The sequence below is a fragment of the Ursus arctos genome, unplaced genomic scaffold (genome assembly GCF_023065955.2).
Source record: "Ursus arctos isolate Adak ecotype North America unplaced genomic scaffold, UrsArc2.0 scaffold_32, whole genome shotgun sequence".
NCBI lineage: Eukaryota > Metazoa > Chordata > Mammalia > Carnivora > Ursidae > Ursus > Ursus arctos.
This window is the reverse complement of record NW_026623008.1, coordinates 12,060,272-12,078,749: the sequence shown is the minus strand read 5'-3', so window position 1 is coordinate 12,078,749 and position 18,478 is coordinate 12,060,272. Positions and strand designations below refer to the sequence as shown.

Sequence of the window (18,478 nt, the reverse complement as noted above, 5' to 3'; positions counted from 1 at the left end):
TCTCTCTCTCTCTCTCTCTCTCTCTCTCTCGCACACACACGCTGATGCACAAAGAGCAGTCAGGAGTCATGCTGAGGGACGGGGCACCCAAGGGACACAGAGACTGGGGAGGAGGGGAGAAGTACCCACATACACTGCAAGACCTACTCACACTCACACTCACACTCACACTCAAATGACACAAGGAGAGACTCACACACTGAGAGAAGACCCAGGTTCGGGGGCCTCTCACACACGCAGGGACATACCCACGCCACGCAGTCTCCGGGACGAAGGGACACAGAAGACGCCGCTCCTGGGGACACACACTCACACCAGGGCCACGCGGAAGGCCCGGGCTCCGGACTCGCACACCCAGAGGCACGGTGACACACACTCGCAGCCACACCCGGGACCCCCCCGAGCATCGGGAGCCCACAGACCCCCGCCAGTCAGCAGGGACGAGCCCAGGGCCCCGGCGACGCGGGGCGGTGGGGACCCCGGCGCCTCGGCGACGCCCGCTCGGAGCCCCCCGGCCGCCTCGCGCAGTGCGCCCCCCGCCCGGCCGGCCCCCTGCGCCCCGCGGGCCGCACTCACCGGCTCCGGCCGCCCGGCCGCGCCTTTGTTGTCCGCGCCGCTCACAAAGCGCCGGCGGCCGCTCCGCGCGTCAGCTGCCCCCGGCGGCCGCGGGCGCCCAGGGCCGGGCGGCCCCAGCCCCGCGCCCCAGCCGCCGCCGCGCGCGCCGCCCGCGAGGTCGCGGCCCGGCCGGGAGTGCGCCCGCCGCCTCCGAGCGGCCTGGTCCCGCCGCCGCGCACGGCGCGACGCGGCGCCGCCCCCGCCCGCCCGGTCCCCGCTCGCCGCGGCTGAAGTCACCGCTTAACCCCTGGCGGCCGGGCCCGCGCGGGGAGCCCCGCCCGCCCCGCCGCTCGCGCTGCAGGTGGGGAAACCGAGGCCCGCGGGGGCGGGGCCGCGCCCTCCCTGCTCCTTCATTGCCACCCCCCCGCCCCGCGGGCGTCCGCTCCCGCCCGAAGCTGCCCCGCGCGGTCCCGCTGCCCCGGGTCGCCCGCGGGAAGGTCCCGCGCACACGCCAGCTGCTCGCTGCTCCTCCCTCACTTCCAGGAGTTTGCCAGGGCTTCCCCAAGGAGAGTGAGAGATGGGGGGTGGGGGGCGAGCCTACGCGGGGGGGGCCCCCCACCCAGCTCCTCGGTGGCCTGGCCCCCTGGGTTCGCGGGACCGCAGCCCCTTGAGGGGGGACGGGGGGCGGGGGCTTTGAGATCACGGCCCTGAACTGGCAACAACCCCGCCGAGTAGCCCCACCTTCCCGATGAGAACACTGAGGCTGGGAGCTGTGAGTAACTGGCCAAAGCTCGCCAAGCGAGGAAGTGGTGGATCGGAGATCCTAGCCCTCCCCTCCCCTCCAGCCCCCAGAGCTACCAAACACTGGGTACTCCTTCCCAGAATCCCAAAGACGGCCTCCGGATATGATGCAATTAATTATAGTTATCAGATCATTAATTAAGATTATCCCTGTTGTTACTAAACAGTGCCCTGCAACCTCTCTATTTGCCACGAAATCCAAACTCAGGCTTATCAGCAATTACTCCCGGGTTGATAATAATGAGTTCTACAGCCTCCAAAGGGCACAGGTGTAGTACGGACAGCGGAATCTGTCGGCCTGTGTCGGCTTCTTCAACGGAGCCAGCGAGAACATTTTCCTTCACGACTCCCTCTTTGCCAGGCACCGGCCTTAGGGGCTGGGAATGAAACAAGGAACCAGACAGACCCCAGCCCTGCCCCCCTGGCTCTCACAGGCTAGGAGGAGACAGAAATACACAGGCCACTACAGTGTAGGGAGACAAACCACACTCAGGCCACGCTCTCTGAAATCATCTTACTTGTTGATTTGTTTTACTTGTTTATTGTCCGTCTCCACACAAGGACGTAAGCTCCCCAGAGCCTGTCCTAAGAGTCATTCCTAGAGTGTCCCAAGCCCCAGGCCTGGGGCAACACTAGGCTCACAGTGAACAGCTGGTAAGTACTGGTTGAGCGCTTACTAGGTTCCGGACACCATCTAGGCACGCAGGAGACATCAGTGAACAAAACGGGGGTGCCCTCTGCCCTGCTGGGTCTTCCGATCCAGGGGGGAATAAACAGGGCCCGTGACAACAGACAGGAAAGCTTCAGGAAAGCCCCAGGGTAGGGGCGAAGGGCAGGCCAAGTCAAAACTTGCCACTTAGGCATACTGGTTATTTTAAATAAAAGTTACTTAACGGAGAGCCTGTGTGAGAAGAGCACTCAGACCCTCTTCTGTCCCCCTGAAAGCAGGAAATAAATCTCCCATGTGGAAGTTACCCCCTCTGTGCCAGGAGGTAAAGAGACATCCCTCTCACCAGCGATGGGAAATGTAGAGGCCAGAAGGCTGTATAAACAACCCTTGTTACTAATTTATTTTTTTCAATTTTTTTTTTTTTACTAAATCATATAACCCCAGCCCAATTTCTGTTCAGAATTCCTTACTAATGGAAGCCCCCCAAAACTAAGTTTTCTTTGTCCTGTCAATTCCTCACAGGTTTTTTTGGTTTGGGGGATTTGGGGTTTGGGGGAGTTTTTTCTTTGCTTGTTTGTTTGTCTCTTTACCTAGAAAGTATAAAAGGTGCCTCCACGGGGCATTTCTTTAGGTCTCAATTTCATGATTGGGCCCCTGTGTGCACGTAATAAAACTTTAGCTTCGGGGGTGCCTGGCTGGCTCAGTCGGTAGGGCACGCGGCTCTTGATGTCAGGGCCGTAAGCTCGAGCCCCAGGTTAGATGCAGAGATTACTTAAAAAATTTAAAAAATAAAAATAAAAAAAAAAACTTGGGTTTTTTTTCTCCTGTTAATCTGTCTCACATAAATTTAATTCTTAGTCCAGGTGTTAGACCGTGAAGAACAGCAGAAGAATGTTTCCTTCCCTCCCTCCACCAGCAAAGCCGCTAGAACATCTTCAGATGTCCAGTGAGTGACATAACATTAAGCCTCGGGCCAGAATTTGGAAGCCTGGGTCCTCCTGGCGCAGACAGAGCCAAGGACAAGTTCCTGGACCTGCATTCGCGGGCTTTCAGATCTGCTCCAACCTCTCTCCTTGCCTATCTTATTTCCCTCCTGGGCCTAAGCTCCCCCCCACCCCACCCCGAGTCCTCCAGGCTGGAATGCCGGCCTCCTCTTTGGTTGCACTAAGGTTTACCCTCCCTCCCGGAACCATCACAAGGCCCAGAATCCCCGGAAAATCTCCCCAAGTGGACTCGGTTCCCCGACCACTTAGCCCGAACGAGCCCGCAGCCCTCACCTTCCTACATTGCTGCTCTCTCCACCGTCTCGCGTCCCGACACTCACACCCCTTCTTTCTCACCTCCCCAGCTTCACGTTCTAAGCCCCACAGCACAATTGAATGTCCACAGTGCTTCACTTTGCCCATGCTGTTCCCGCCGCCTGGAATGCCATGACAGCTCCTCCCCAGCTCCCCAGACGCGGTGGCTAATGCTTTCTGAGGCTCTCAGCCGATAACACCTTCTCCAGGTCAGGATCTCTTCTCTAGGGCCCCCAGACTGGACTGCGGGCCTCCCCCAGCATCCTCTGGTCCTTCGGGGCATCCGTCCTACCGCGTGGTGTGGGGTACAGTTGACCTTTGAAAAACACAGGTTTGAACTGGGAGGGTTTACTTATACATGGATTTTTTTTCAATAAAAATGTATTTTCTCTTCCTTATGATTTTCCCAGTAACATTTTCTTTTCTGTAGCCTATGTGATTGCAAGAACACAGTATATAATACGTATAATATACCAAATATGTTAATTGACTGTTCATGTCATCCATAAGGCTTCTTTCTGGTCAACAACAGGCTATTAGCACTTACGTTTGGGGGGAGTCAAAAGTTGTATGGGTGGGGGGGCGCCTGGGTCAGTTAAGCATCTGCCTTCAGCTCAGGTCATGATCCCAGGGGAGTCTACTTCTCCCTCTCCCTCCCCCTGCTCATGCTCTCTCTTGCTTTCTCTCTCAAATAAATAAAATCTTAAAAAAAAAAAAAGTTGTATGCAGATTTTCCACTGTACGCGGGGTCAGTGCCCTGAACCCCTGCAGTGTCGAGGGTCCACTGCATTTGTGCACGTCCCCTCCTGAACTGCGAGTCCTTACAGGCTGGGACTCTGGGGTCTCATTCACGGTGCCTCGCCCCACCTGGGACAGAGCCAGGTAAGGCACAGGCACGAGACAAATATTTGCTAAATAGATGAGTAAATGGTTTTCAATGGCCACAAAAGGAACAAAAAGGATTTCTGGGAACGTTTCCATGTCCCAGAACATTCAATTAACCAGAATTTCCCACTTGCTGAACATTCTGGTGGGTGCAGGGTTTATTGCGTAAGCGATACATCTGGATGGGACTGGAACTCTGCTCTGCCTTGTCTCCGCCCCTGACCTGGGGAAGAGGGAGGAAGGGAGGACAGGGGTGGTATGTTCCACTGGCCAGCGAGGCTAAGTGACTTGCCCAAGGTTGCCTAGCAAGCTGGTGGCAAAGTCAGGATGGGAACCCAGAGCTTCGGCCTCTGTCTTCCAGCCCAGGCCCCCTTCCACCAGCCCAATCCCACAGTAGGTAGATGGGAAAGCAGCCTTTCCAAGCCCAGATACCACACTCACCCAGGAAGTAGGACTGGAGAGCATGCAGGAAGCGGTCAGTCCTTATTATTTACTATACCATCAAACCAATCATGACGAGGCTATTAGCTAAGAGAGGTTGGATCACATTTTGATTATGAAAAAAAGACAAACACAGGGACGCCTGGGCGGCTCAGTCGGTTAAGCGTCTGCTTTTGGCTCAGGTCATAATCCCAGGGTCCTGGGATCGAGACCCGCGTCAGGCTCCCTGCTCAGTGGACAGCCTGCTTCTCCTTCTGCCTGCCACTCCCCCTGCTTGTGCTCTCTCTGTCTCTCTCTCTCTCTCTGACAAATAAATAAAATATTTTAAAAAAAAGAAAAAAGACAAATACAAGCTACCTTACCAAGATGAAACTCTCTTCCCATAACCCTCTTGCCCCTGTTCAGTAGGATTGGCATTTTGAAAGGGGCTGGGATGTACTGAGCAACCACCCCCACTTCGAGCCTTCCAGGTTCCTCCCCAGCCCAAGACCTGCATTTGTGGGCAAGCAAGCTGAGGTCAAAGGCACAGCCACAGGCAGAGGGGGTTCTGGGGGCCCAGGTGAAGAAGGGAACATGACTTCTCTGAGTTATCACTTCATGGGCCCACTTCATGGGACAGGCCAGTCTGAGCAGCTCCTTGTCTTGGGGATGCGGTCTCAACGTTCTCCCAAAACACCCACAGGAGGGGGATGGACAGTCACGTCCAGTGGGCTGGACACAGACATGACACAGAGCTCTGCCACCCCCAGATCTCTGCAGCACCCTGAAAACAGTCCTCACCCTCTTCCACTCTGTCCCACTGCCTGTACAGTAGGACCAGTAATCCTCTTGCCCTCTTCTATCTTCACAGAAGTTTGCAGGATCAAGTCAACACCATCTAGCAGAGATTTTTCCACTTCCCACTGACCTTAGATAAATACGCTATTTGATATTATCTCATCATCAATAGTCAAACTCTTACTAATGAGAAGCAACCTAGTACAGCAGTGGTCAAGAGCTTAAATTCTTGGGATTCTCCCTGTTGGAGAAGCAAACGACAGATACGGGAAGGGAGAAAAGTAGAATGGCCCCCTGTGGTGTTGGACTGGATGGGACGTGTGGGTGTGAGCTCCTCGCTCTGTCCACCACGAAGGCCTGGGGGCAGGGACACCCAATAGCAATGAGCACACTAAGCAGCCAGATCGTGGCTTCTAAATGCCGTTCTCGACTCAAGAGATCCAGAGCTCCTTGGAATAAGGGCTGATTCCAAAGGAAGGACAATTGGAGCCTGTAATGTAGGGCTGGGCCAGAAACTCATACATTGCTCAAGAAGTGATGGCAACATCACAAAATGACAAAGAAACCAGCTCACAGAGGCTCCCATGAGCCAAACTGAGGGCAATTGGACCATCAGAATAAATTGGGGCGCCTGGGTGGCACAGCAGTTAAGCGTCTGCCTTTGGCTCAGGGTGTGATCCCAGCATTATGGGATCAAGCCCCACATCAGGCTCTTCCGCTATGAGCCTGCCTCTTCCTCTCCCATTCCCCCTGCTTGTGTTCCCTCTCTCGCTGGCTGTCTCTATCTCTGTCGAATAAATAAATAAAATCTTTAAAAAAAAAAAAAGAATAAATAATGATTGTGAGGGTTGATATCCCATTGAAGACAATGAGAAACCAAGAGTCCATACTGCTGTGACAAGTAACAAGCAAATGAGTACACTGAAGGCTGTTTACACCGTCTCCAAGCACTTCCCCACACAATACCTCTAAACCACCGAGGGGAGGGGAGCAGCTTCACAGACACCTCGTCACCCAAGCGGTCAAACCGGGGACATGACCAGTAGCGGGGTATTTGGACACCACAAGTGTCCTGATGGGTTGCGTGGAGAAGGACACCACAGCATGGGGCCAGATTCCTGCCAAAGGTGCACAACTCACACAATTCCAAGCAAACATCACCCAAACCCGAAATTGAGGGGCATCCCTCTAAATGTCTTCCAAAATGCCCAGGTCACAAAAGTCAAGGAAAGACCAAGGAACTTTTCCCAGTCGAAGGAAACCAGAGATTGGACAACTAAATGCCACATGTGGTTCTGAACTCGACCCTTTCAGTATAAAATAAAGGCCATCGCTGGTACAGCCGGCGAGACTCGGCAGGGGCTGAGGATGAGATGGCGGGAATGCACAGTGTGCGTTTCCTGATTTTCAGGGTTGGATCATGGTTGTGGCAGAGCGTGTCCTTGTCCATAGGAAATACACGCTAAATATCCAAAGGAAAAGAACGAGTTTGCAGTTTCCTCTCAAATGCCTCGGAGGGAAATGCATTGTACCCACAGCTCGTCTGTCAGTTTACAGTTGTTTCTAAAGTCCGAAGGCTTGTGCTAATCTCCAGCACATCGTGTCTTCTTAGAGTCTCAGTTTCACCATCTGTATAGTGGGAGTGAAAGTAATAATACCAGGACACCTGGGTGGCACAGCGGTTGGGCGTCTGCCTTCGGCTCAGGGCGTGATCCCGGCGTTATGGGATCGAGCCCCACATCAGGCTCTTCCGCTATGAGCCTGCTTCTTCCTCTCCCACTCCCCCTGCTTGTGTTCCCTCTCTCGCTGGCTGTCTCTATCTCTGTCGAATAAATAAATAAAATCTTTAAAAAAAAAAAAAAAAGAAAGTAATAATACCTACCTCATGGTTGTGTAGAGAAATCAACGAGATCATATTTGTGGGCTCTTTGGCACAGAACTGGGTTCATACACATATTCCAAAATTTTGAAGAACTAGGTCTTTTTTTGTTGTTGTGCAATTACCATTTCTGGGGTATAGAGTAAGGTCGGAAACTCCAGTGCCTGGGGGACTGGACTGGGATACCACAGGGAAAGGGGGGGAACCCCTGAGGGCCTGGAAAGCACATGCCCCTTGTAAAAAGGGCAGTCACCCCAGTTCTAGTAGATGCTATGTGCCTATTCTCCGTGTCCCCAGAGTTCTCTCTTTTTTTCCCCCCAAGAGAAGCCAGACGTCCAGATTTCTATCTCAAATGCCCTGATTTTTAATACTGACAACTACTACAAATTGTAAATGGGCTAATAATTTGTGAGCCAGACAGGCTCCAAGGGCTGGCAGCATTAGTTCTGAAAGCTTGTTCTGATCACCTAGAGACACCCCCTGGGGAATGCCCCTGTGGGTGGGCAGGAAAAAAAGCACCAAACCACTGTTTGCAGTTCTTCTGCCTGCCGCTCTGATAGAGCCTTGGAAGAGGCTGGGGTAGACCGGCCAGGACGTGCCTCCCTCCACCCCCATGGGCCTTGGCAGCGGGCTCCTCCCCAGCACAGCTGATTGGGTGAGTCGGTGAACATCTGCCTGAAAGCCGGCCAATCAGCTCGCTTCTCCCAGGAATTTGAAATTGGAGAGGTGAGAGACTAAGTCAGTCCAAGGACCAGGGACCCTGAGCCTGAAAGATCACACAGGGCGGGAGCCAGCCTTCACGGCTGCAACAAACCACAGCCACGTTCAAACCCAGGTTCCAGGGGGATCAGAAATGTCATAAGAGAGAAAAACAAAAAAATCAGGATTATAGAGTAAAAGATAGTGAGGTAAAAACGAGCAATAATAAAAGGAAACACTTACATAGCACTTTTTACAGCAGGCTCCGTGTATTACCTTACACCTCACTCATTTTGTCCTCACAGCAACCTTATAAAGTAGGTACTTTGAGGGGTTGAGCAACCGACTCTTGATTTCAGCTGAAGCCATGATCTCGGAGTCATGAGATCGAGCCCAGCATCAGGCTCCCCGCTCAGCACAGAGTCTGCTGGAGATTCTCTCTCTCTCCCTCCCCCTCTGCGCATCCCCGGACTCATGCTCTCTAAAAAAATAATAATCTCTTTTTTTAGAGTAGGTACTTTTATCCCCATTTTAGAGATGAGGAAACTGAGGCACAAAGCCTTGAATGTCCATCAGTGTGGCCCGTTGTGTTCTTATAGAGCCCCCTCACCTTGAACTTGCCTGAGCGGATTTTTATTCCTTGAAAGCAGAGAAGCCTATGAGGGATTCCTACTCAGGCAGAGCCCACTGCCCATGGCTACTGTCTCGCTGCAGGTTGAAGGGGATCCTGGGGCCAATCAAGGCACAAGGTATCCCCAGCATCGTGCTCCAGTCTTTTCGTACCTCCCAAAGTAGGAAAGGGGAGGGGGAGAGGGAGTCCCAGCCTGGGGGAAACTCGGCCGGGGGCGTCAAAGGCCAGCGTGACCCCCACGTGGATCCCCTACCCATCAGCCCAGATCCCACAGGCCCTGTGCGCCAGCCCAGTCTACACGAGGACGCCAGCCCCACCCACTCCTCTGGGCATCTGCCGCCTCAACCGGGGATAAACAGACAGAAGGCTTAGGGCCATCTGCTGAGCCAAGGCAGGTTGGATTTCTCTGTTTGGGGCCTGGCCAAGGAGCCAGAAAGGACGAGGAGACAAGGTCTTAGCTTCCTGGCATCAGGTTACTGCCCCGATCCAAGGCTCAGGGTGCCAGGCGACGCTCCCAGGCAGGAGCGTTGCTGGTCAGCTGACAGTGAACAGAGCCCAAGGCCTGTTCTGGAAGGATGAAAAGGATGTGGCACTGGCTGCTGAGGAGGGGGAGCGGGGAGGGAACCCCCAGGGGGACACAGTGAGCCTCCAGCCTTGCCAAGCTGACCTGGCCGGGCTGGACAGATCTCCAGGAGGGAAGGTCCTGGGCCTGGGGTAAGGGAGGCGCTGCAGTGACAGTCCCAGGGGGACGGGGGGGGGGGGGGGGGGGCTCAGCCTCCGCCAACTGCCCCAGCTGTAGCAAGAGGGCCTGGCCATGGCTGCAGCCTGGCACCGGCCCCAGAAACCTTCAGCGTCCCCCAGTTTCACCGCCCAGGGCTGGGAGGTTCCATAAGCTCCCTGGTCTCCCAGATGAAAGACGCTTTCTAAGAGTCATAAAACCGTCCGCACTCAGAACAATGGGCCCTTATCCCACTGTGTCCTTCACATAAACTCCCATTAGCAACGCACCAGAAGCTGCAGGCAGGAGTTTTATAGACTGGATTGTTGGACCAGCCCCAGCGTTCATTAACATCTACTCCCTCGCCCTCCGAGGAGCCTGCGCAAATCGCTCCCATTACAGAGGCCCACTGTGTGCTCGGCCTCCAGGAAACCCCACAAGGAAGGGGGCTTTGTCGTTTTATGAATAAAGAAAAAGACCCGGAGAGGCTAGGTGACATGTCCACGGTCACACAGTGGGAGGGTGGAGGAGCTGGGATTTAAAGCTGAAGTCCACGTTCCCTCCCCCACACCGTGTAGCCCCAGTCATGATCACTCAAGTCCTGCCGCCTCGGAACCTAAGAGGTTAAGGCAAACAGTTTCCTGAGGTTTTCTCCTGGAAATAAGCATCTTCTGAGACCTCCCCAAGGTGTCAGCAGAGCTATATTGCTTTGGAAAGAGTCACTTGCGAAGGGAGCCCCAGCATGTCAGGGAAGGACCAGAGCCCCTTTACTTGGTGACGAAAGCCCCCCTTTACTGAACACGTACCACACACCAGGCCCTGTGCTCTTCCTGCACGATCCCACTTACTCTTGCAAGAACTCTATAGAATGGCTGCTTTCAAGGTCCCTTTTTTGAGAGGCGCCTGGGTGGCTCGGTCGGTTAAGTGTCCGCCTTGGGCTCAGGTCACGATCCTGGGGTCCCGGGATCAAGCCCCATGTGGGGCTCCCTGCTCAACAGGGAGTCTGCTTCTCCCTCTCCCGTTGCCCCTCCCTGCTTGTGTTCTCTCTCTCTCACTCACTCTCTCTCTCAAATTAATAAATAAAACCTTAAAAAAAAAAAGTCCCCTTTTTGACAGGTGGAACAGAGGCACAGGGAGACAAATAGCTTACCTAAGGTCACACAGCAAGCAAGCAATGGATTCCAGGTCTATCTGACTCTATTCCACCACCCCTCCCCAAAACTTCAAATGTGGGGTTCAGCAGATTCTCAGTCTGCGCCAGCCCAATCCCACAGTCCTGGCTCACGACTGGATAATCACCCCAGATGCATGGATCATGACAACAGCAGAGGCTTCTTTCTGGGTACCTTCTAGGCCCTTCACCATTTCCCATCTATGCAACAACCCTCAATCTCAATACTGCAATTCCTATTTTGCAGGTGGGGAAACTGAGGCTCAGAAAGGGGAAGTGTCTTACCCACGGTCCCCCGGAGCTGGTAAGTGGGGGTGTTGGGCTATGAACCCACTCTTCTCTGGTTCCAGAACCACTGCTACATGCAGGTAAGCCAGCATGATACTTAAATCAGACCATCCCAGTGGAGTCTCAGTGTGCATTCAATACTCCCAGGTACTCCCCCAAATAAGTGCCTGAGATGTGCCTGTCACCATTCCAGGAGCTGGAGGCACAGTGGAAGTACGACTGACATGCCCCAGCCCCCGTCAGCCCAAGGGGGACCACCAGGGACCTCCCCAACCATTCTGACTGCTCCCCCTAGAGCCCCAGTGCAGGGGCGCATCCCCACCGCTGCTGCCTTCCTTCACTTCTGGGAGCTTCCAGACTGCTGACCCCGGGCCCTGCAAAGGCCACAGCTCCTGGCATCATGGCTTATTTTGCCTTGAGAAGCTTCACAACCAATTCCCAGCTGGGCAAACCAGCCAGGCAGCCATGTTGGCTCAGGCTCCCCCAAGAAGCCCTCAGATCCACACAACCTGCTTCCAGATGGCCCAGCCAGCACCCATGCCCCACCCTGAGAAGCTGGCATGGGGCCTGCCCTGCATCACCATTCCTCTATTACCTTCTGCCACTGCTAAGGAAAGCCAGCCTGCCCAGCTCAGGGATACACAGGGGTGCTTGGTTAGTGCCAGGCACTGGTTTAGGTGACCTTAACCATCATCATCTTCATCATGACCGTGGTCCCTGTTATCGTCATAGCTAACGTTTATTGAGCACTTACTACATGCCAGGCACTGGGCCAACACTTTACCCATACTATCTCATCAAATCTTCACAATAATCCCATGAAGTAGGTACTGCCATCATCCCACACACCACATAAGAAAACTGACAAACAGAGGCAATAAGTCTGGACCACAAAGTACTGTGTCGCTTGTTAAAGTGTCTGTCTTCCCCGCTATCCTACAATCTGCAGGATCGTGTCTGTTTTGCAAAGAGCTGTTATCTCCAGGATGCAGTGCCTGGCACAGAGTAGATGCTCAATTAATAGTCTATAGGTAGACGGATGGCTGTATGGACGGAAAAGTGAACGGACAGACAAATGGATGGATTGTTGGATGATGGGTGATGTTTGGATGGATGGACACATGGATAGATGGATGGACACATGGATGAATGAATGATGGATGGATGGATCATTGGATGGATGGATGGATGGATGGATGGATGAATGCTGGATGGACACATCTTTGGAGGATAGATGAGTGGATGGATGGATATATGATGGATGGATGGATGATGGATGGATGGATCATTGGATGATGGATCATTGGATGATGGATGGATGGATGGATGGATGGATGGATGGATGGATGGATGGATGAATGCTGGATGGACACATCTTTGGAGGATAGATGAGTGGATGGATGGATGGATATATGATGGATGGATGGATGGATGGACGGATGGATATATGATGGATGGATGGATGATGGATGGATGGACGGATGGATGGATGGATGAATACAACTGAAAAGCAAGAGAAAAAGGGCTAGGGGACAATACCTTTCCCATTCAGTGAAGCAGGAGAAAGCTGGATACAGTTTCTCTGCTAACTGGAAAATCCCCTGGCCAGGATTCCAGGGAAAGCAGAGAACAGTATGCTGATTTTAAGGGAAAGGAAAAGGGAGGTGCCATGCAGGTGATGAGTTTGAGATAGCTTAATAAAAGCAGCAGCGTGTACTCTGATCCACATGTTCCCCCTTCCCAGAAATCACCACTCTGCAGGGAATTTCATCTGCTCCATCCCCAAACCACAGGTCTCTGAATCAGGGGCAACCACAAAATGTGCCCAGTGCAGTGAACTCCCTGACCTCCTCCAGGACTGGGCCTAGGAACAGAGCGGTGCCAGATCCTGGGGTCTGGTCAGAGTCAACCCCAATCTAGTCCCTGGGTGCTACCTCAGAATTCCGGAGCACCCGCCAGGACCCTTGAGCTTTGGGGGTCTTGCTCTGCAGTTAATTGAGGCGATCTCACGCTCACCCACCAATGCCCATACCCTGTGAATTCTGATCGGTGGCTAGAGCCAGCCAGCTGGATTCTAGGGAGACATCCGTGGGAAGCAGGCTGCTCTCCCGACCGCTCTGCCCTGGCCAGAGCCTGGGGTTTCCAGTTTCCTGTGGGGAAAGCAAGGCTCACAGATGAAGAACCCAACAGTCTCAGGAGGGTGATCACTGAGGCATGTGGCCCAGTTTTGTAGTTTCCAGAGAAATTTTAAGAGGAAGAGAAAAGACCATAAAGCACTGCATCATCATCATAAAACACACCCAGACACATCAGCTCGTCTGCATGGAACATGGCATTAAGGATCTGGACGGCGCAATGAGGCGTCCCGCCATTTTGGAGCCTTATTTGTTTGCTGGAAATCGGGAATTGGGATGGCACTGGGGTCAGAGACATGCCCCTCCTTTTGCTGAGCTCTTACTGTGCACCAGGCCCAGGGCTCTGCCCAGGATAACACAGAGTGAGTCCAGGATTATCATTTGCTGTTTCAGATGCAGAAACCAAGACCAAGTCGATCACATCAGAAGGGACACACATCAGAAGGGACACCAAGTTCACACATCAGAAGGGACAGAGCTGGGATTTGAACTCAGTCTGACCCTGAAGTCCATAGTTCCCCCATAGCAAGGGGGAAAGGACCTCGGGAGGGCTCTCCCTGCAGCTGGACAAACGCAGGCATCCCAGATTTATTCCAGAATTGACCAGACTGAATAGGAACTGGTTTTTAATGGCGGTCACTCCAGTCCTTCCAGTCCGCCACGCATCAGAAGCACACTCGAGCCTCCCCACATTCCTATGCTCCCGGGCCTTGTGGCCACGTGGGAGGAGGGACGGCTGGCAAAGAGCCCAGAGGGTACCTTGGGGCCTTCCATTTGAGCGATTCAGAGACTTTCAGAGCTGAAAGGGCCCTTAGGAATGATCCAAGCCACCCCCCTCCAACCACAGAGGGGTAACTGAGGCCCGGAGAGGACAAAGGATTTGCTCAAGGTCACAGAGGGCATGACGAATGGAACAAGAGCAAAGGCAGCCTCCTGGCTATAGCCCAAGGTCCCCCTCCCCCCCTCTGACTATGCAAATCATGACACTGGAAGCCCTTCTATCAGATAGAATGAATGGTTGTCGGATTTAATTATGACAACGCTCTGAAGATCCAGGAAATTGGGTAAGATGGGGAGAGGGGAGGAGGGCAGGGGTGCCCATTGCCTCCCTCCCTCTGCTGGGGCATCAGAAGTCCCCGCCCAGTGCTGAGCTGGGTCTGGCTGGTCCAGGAGGAGGGGTCAGGGTTACCTGCAGAGCAGGTCCCAGCGTGGCCAGGAGACCTCCCTATTTTCCTGGTCCTCTTGGAACAAGAGCTGCCTCTGTCTTTGAGACAAGGAATGATGGGGGTGGAGGTTCTCTCTCATTCCGCTGAAGGGCAAAGTGGGAGGAGGCTTGAACAGGGCAGCTAGGAGCTCACTCTGTGGTAGCACCACCCCACCTGCCTTGGACCCACCTGCTAAGCTCCTGGGGACCTGCTCTCACGAGTATCACCACCTTGAATTCGCTTGGGAACCCCCATCTCCAGGGAGCTGTCTCTCATCAGGGTTGGGGGGATGCTCACTTTGGGGCACACACAGACGGGGTTCAAATCCCTGCTTCTCCACCTCCTAGTCCTGTGACCTTGAGTGAGGTGCTTTCCTTCCCCGAGTCTCAGCTTCCTTGCTGCAGAGCTCAGCTCAAGTTCCTTCATCCCAAGCTAATTGTGGGGATTAAATGTCAAGGCCATCCCAGGCACAGAGGGGACTGGAGACGCTGCTTGGGTAATTACTCTCTTCATGCTAATTCTCCACATGCATACTGTTTCAAGGTTTTACAGGCATTCCCAGCCATGACTATAACTCACAGGCCTTGGATAGATCACAGGAAAGAAATTATCAGCCCCTGCACCCACATAGGGTAACCCAGGCCCCAAGAAGGTGAGCGGCAGGTCCAAAGTCCCATAGAATGGAGAGGCAGAACCACCAGACCCCGTGGTTCTCAAGTTCGCATGCACGCAGCCCAGCCCAGAGGTACAGTCCAGAGGCAACCAAGCCAGGCCCTGGTCATGGCTGCACCAGGAACTTAGCACACGACTTTGGATGGTGACTTTGGATGACGCGAACTTTCAACCTTCTGAGTGATGCTTTCCGTGCCTTTGGTCAGCTGTGTGACCCCAGGCCAGTGACTTCACCTCTCTGAACTTTTGCTTTCTCATCTGTGAAATGCTGGCTATCAGGAGGACAAAACAAGCTAGGGCATGCAGGACACGTGGCATAGAGCTGGGCACTTGGTAAGCACGGATCAAAGGAGACATAGTCACGGTGGCGTTACTGATAGCCAGCACTGCTGGTAGTAGTAGTAGTAGTAATATTAATTATTCCTAGGAGGAGGAGAGGACAGAACGGAATCAGCCTGGGAACCTCCCGCCCGTGTGACTGTCCTAGAGACGACGTGCTAGACGGAGACATCAGGGACTCTTCTTGCCTTCTGGGTGGTAGGGATACGAATGGGGCCAGACCAGTCACTCCCCTGAAGACCCCAGAGGCCCACTAACAGAACAGACCCAGAGGAAGGACTCCTGCCTGTTGCTCCCAAAGCAACTCAGCCCTCCAAGGGACAGAAGAGAGGTGGTGGTCCCCAGCCGAACCTCAGGGGACCCTGATTCATGGGCCAAACGCTGGGAAGGCAGCCTCGCCTTGGAAGCTTCTGTCCCCGATGTACCAGGATCCTCCAGAGGAAAAGCTGGGAGGAGAGGCCAGCCTGGCGTTAGCACTCTCTGCTAGGAGCCAGGAGAGAGGGCCTGACTCTCTGCCATCTGTTAGCCGTGTGACCTCAGGCAGGTCACCTCACCTCTCTGAGCCTCTGTCCCTCAATGATGGGGCTCATCATTCCTGCCTTGCCCAGCACCCCAGGCTGGTGTGAGACCCATCGGGACAACAGACGATCACCAAAGGACCCTTCCAAGATGGACCGAGCCAGGCATAGCATAGCAGAGGCCACTCTGGAAGACACTAATAGAAAGAACACAGACTCAGGATGAAGCCCCTCCCGCTCCCTCTGCCATGCCCACCCATGCCTCCTGCCTCCCTTGGCCGGGCTGGGCTCCAGGCAAACCCCTGCCGGCGGTGTTTGGCGCTGAAATCCTGGACCGGTTGCTTTTAAGACTTGCTCTTCACTCAACACGGACCACCCTGAAAGTCGTTAAACCATTTGTGCTGGACTCTGCAGCTGGGGGGCTGCGTGAGGCAGAGAGTGACCGGCCACAGAGCTGAAGCCGGGGAAGGGAGATAAGCTTCAGCAGCGACACTTGTCTCCCCAGGACCCGGGGAGGCTGCCAGAGGGACACGCAAGCATCTCAACACAAGCCCTTGCAAGCTCAGCCTGGTCATGCCCCGCCAGACCCCCACCTTGCTAAGCCTCATCCTCTCGCGGCGGCAGGAGGTGAGCGGCTAAGGGCTCGGGCAGGCTCTAGAACTAGACTTCTCTGGCCTCAAATCTCAGCTCCCCTTTTCCAAGCTGTGAAATCTTGAGTAAGTTACTTACCCTCTCTGTGCCTATTTCCTCCGCTATAAACAAGCATGATGATAATACTACTACTTACCTCACAGGGGCGTTGGGAGGACCCAATGAGTTAACCCAGGGGACGTGCTTTGTTAGCTAAGTGCCAGGCACTAAGTAAAGCCCCCAGCAAGCATTATGTCATCATCGCCAGACACCCGCCATGCAGATGAAAGAGGCTGCCTCCAAAAGCAGCAAGCTTAGATATTCAAGCTGTGGCCAAACAGCCACCTGTCAGGGGCTCACAGCCAGGACAGCCAGGGTGACCTTTAAAATGCTGCCACCTGTGAGCCCTTAAAATCCCGCCTGTGAAATTCTGCATGGCGCCTTCCTCCCTCCAATGTAGCCAAGAGAGAAGGCGGTGGGAGAGGGCTACGGGGGGGGGGGGGGGGAGGGGGAGGCCGAAACTCAGCAGCAGGCATGGGGGGGGGGGCAAGGACGGATCCTGGTCCGGGTTCCAGCCCCTGCACTGCCACCGATTCACTGTGTGACCTTGAATAACTCCCTGTGCCCCAAGCCTCAGTTTCCCCAGCTCTGCAATGATGCCATTGAACTAGGTGTCCTATAAGGCCATAGCAAGCTGCAACCATCAAACTCTGTGACCCTGAGAAGGGAGTCAGGGAAAGTTCTCGCGACACCCACACCCCTGCCAGGCTCCCTCTGCATTCCTCACCCCCACATTGCTCTGACCCGCCCCACAGGTGGCCGCCAGGGTCAGGGCCGTGTCCATGGAGGCTCCCAGCCTTGCGGAGCCTGGCACACGGCGTCCCAGAGCCCCACCACCAACTGAGAGGGAGCAGGGTGTCCCTGGGCCTGGAGCCCAAGGGTGTCAACGAGAGCAGAAACCCCACGCACACCCCGTGGCCCCCCAAAGGATCCTCCTCCAACTCAGGGAGGGACAGAGATGTACAAAAACCCCAGATCTGACCTGGGTTCCGCGCGGTCCAATTCCGGCCCTTGGGGAGAACAGTGCAGGTGGTAGGGTCAGGCCCCACTGGCAGGGAAGGGTCCTGTCTGTAGCAGCAGCTGGCAGGGCAGGCAGGAGCCCACGGGTTGGGTGCACTGGCTCCCTGCGCCGGGCGTGCAGAGGGCCCAGGCTTGTGAGTCACTCACCTGCCAGACCTGCCAGGCGGGCAGGCGGCGGGACGGGAGGCGGCCCCCAGCAGCCCACGAGGAGGGACTAGCCTGAGTCAGGCCCAGCAGGCTGGGCAGGGCTGGGCCGGGCCGAGCCAGGCAATCCGTCAGCGGCCTGGGAGGACCAGGAAGTTGCTAGGGTGGGGAAGGGAGGAGAAGGGTGAACAAAGGTGGGGGCCTCTAAGAGGGTGCAAGCAGAAGGGCGAACCATGGACAGCTGCCCCCCTGGCCCAGGACGGGCACAGGGCATGGGCACAAGGGAGGGCTCGAGGTTTATCTATGGGATGGGATTCTTTTAACCAGGGAAGGTGGAAAAGAACGTGTTTTAAAGTTGGAAAGTTTCAGGTTTGAATCCCTGCCTTTTCCAGCCATGTGACCTCATCTGTCTGAGCCTCAGTTTCCCCCTTGTTCCACTAGGGTAACAACAATCATTCTGATCAGACAGGTTCTCATGAGAATTAAATGGCCCAAAGGGAAAGGGCCCCAGAGTCCTGGCTCCTAGGGAATAGAAGATCAGGGTGGCTCTGATGACAAGGACCCCTTTTCAGGAAAGCAGGACGGCACACTCAGGAGCCTCGCCCTGTTCGGGATTCTTACTGTCCTTGTTAATCGCCCCCAGATTGTAGCCAAATATCTGCTGAGTTAATTAAGAGCATGAGGGCCTGGTCGTCAGGAAAAGTCATACACCCACAAACCTACTCTGCCCTTACCATGCCCCCCTGAGAACCCAGGATGGGGGTCTCAAAAGTAGATCAGCCCCTGCCATCAAAACACTCCCAGACAGTTGTTTGCACGTGGACACTTTGATTTCCCATCAAACCTGACCTAAGCCCTGCTCTCCGTTCTGCCACAAGGCACTGACAGTCAAGCCTCGGGGTTTTAGATCAGTGGTCAGCAAACTGGCAGCCCGTAGGCCAA

At 54.6% G+C, this 18,478-nt stretch overlaps 1 protein-coding gene across 5 annotated transcripts in view; it reads right to left on the bottom strand.

Annotated features, from left to right (window-relative positions):
• ARHGEF10L (Rho guanine nucleotide exchange factor 10 like) overlaps positions 1 to 17,460 on the bottom strand; it is a 159,752-nt gene extending 142,292 nt beyond the window's left edge. For 4 of the 5 annotated variants that reach the window (XM_044391492.3, XM_057305144.1, XM_057305145.1 and 1 more), the window contains exon 1: positions 577 to 683. The gene's annotated coding sequence lies outside the window, so the exon portion shown is untranslated. Of the gene's footprint in view, positions 1 to 576; positions 684 to 17,354 lie in introns of those variants that run through there. The other variant, XM_057305143.1, reaches the window with a different exon arrangement.
• Positions 17,461 to 18,478: the final 1,018 nt, after the last annotated feature.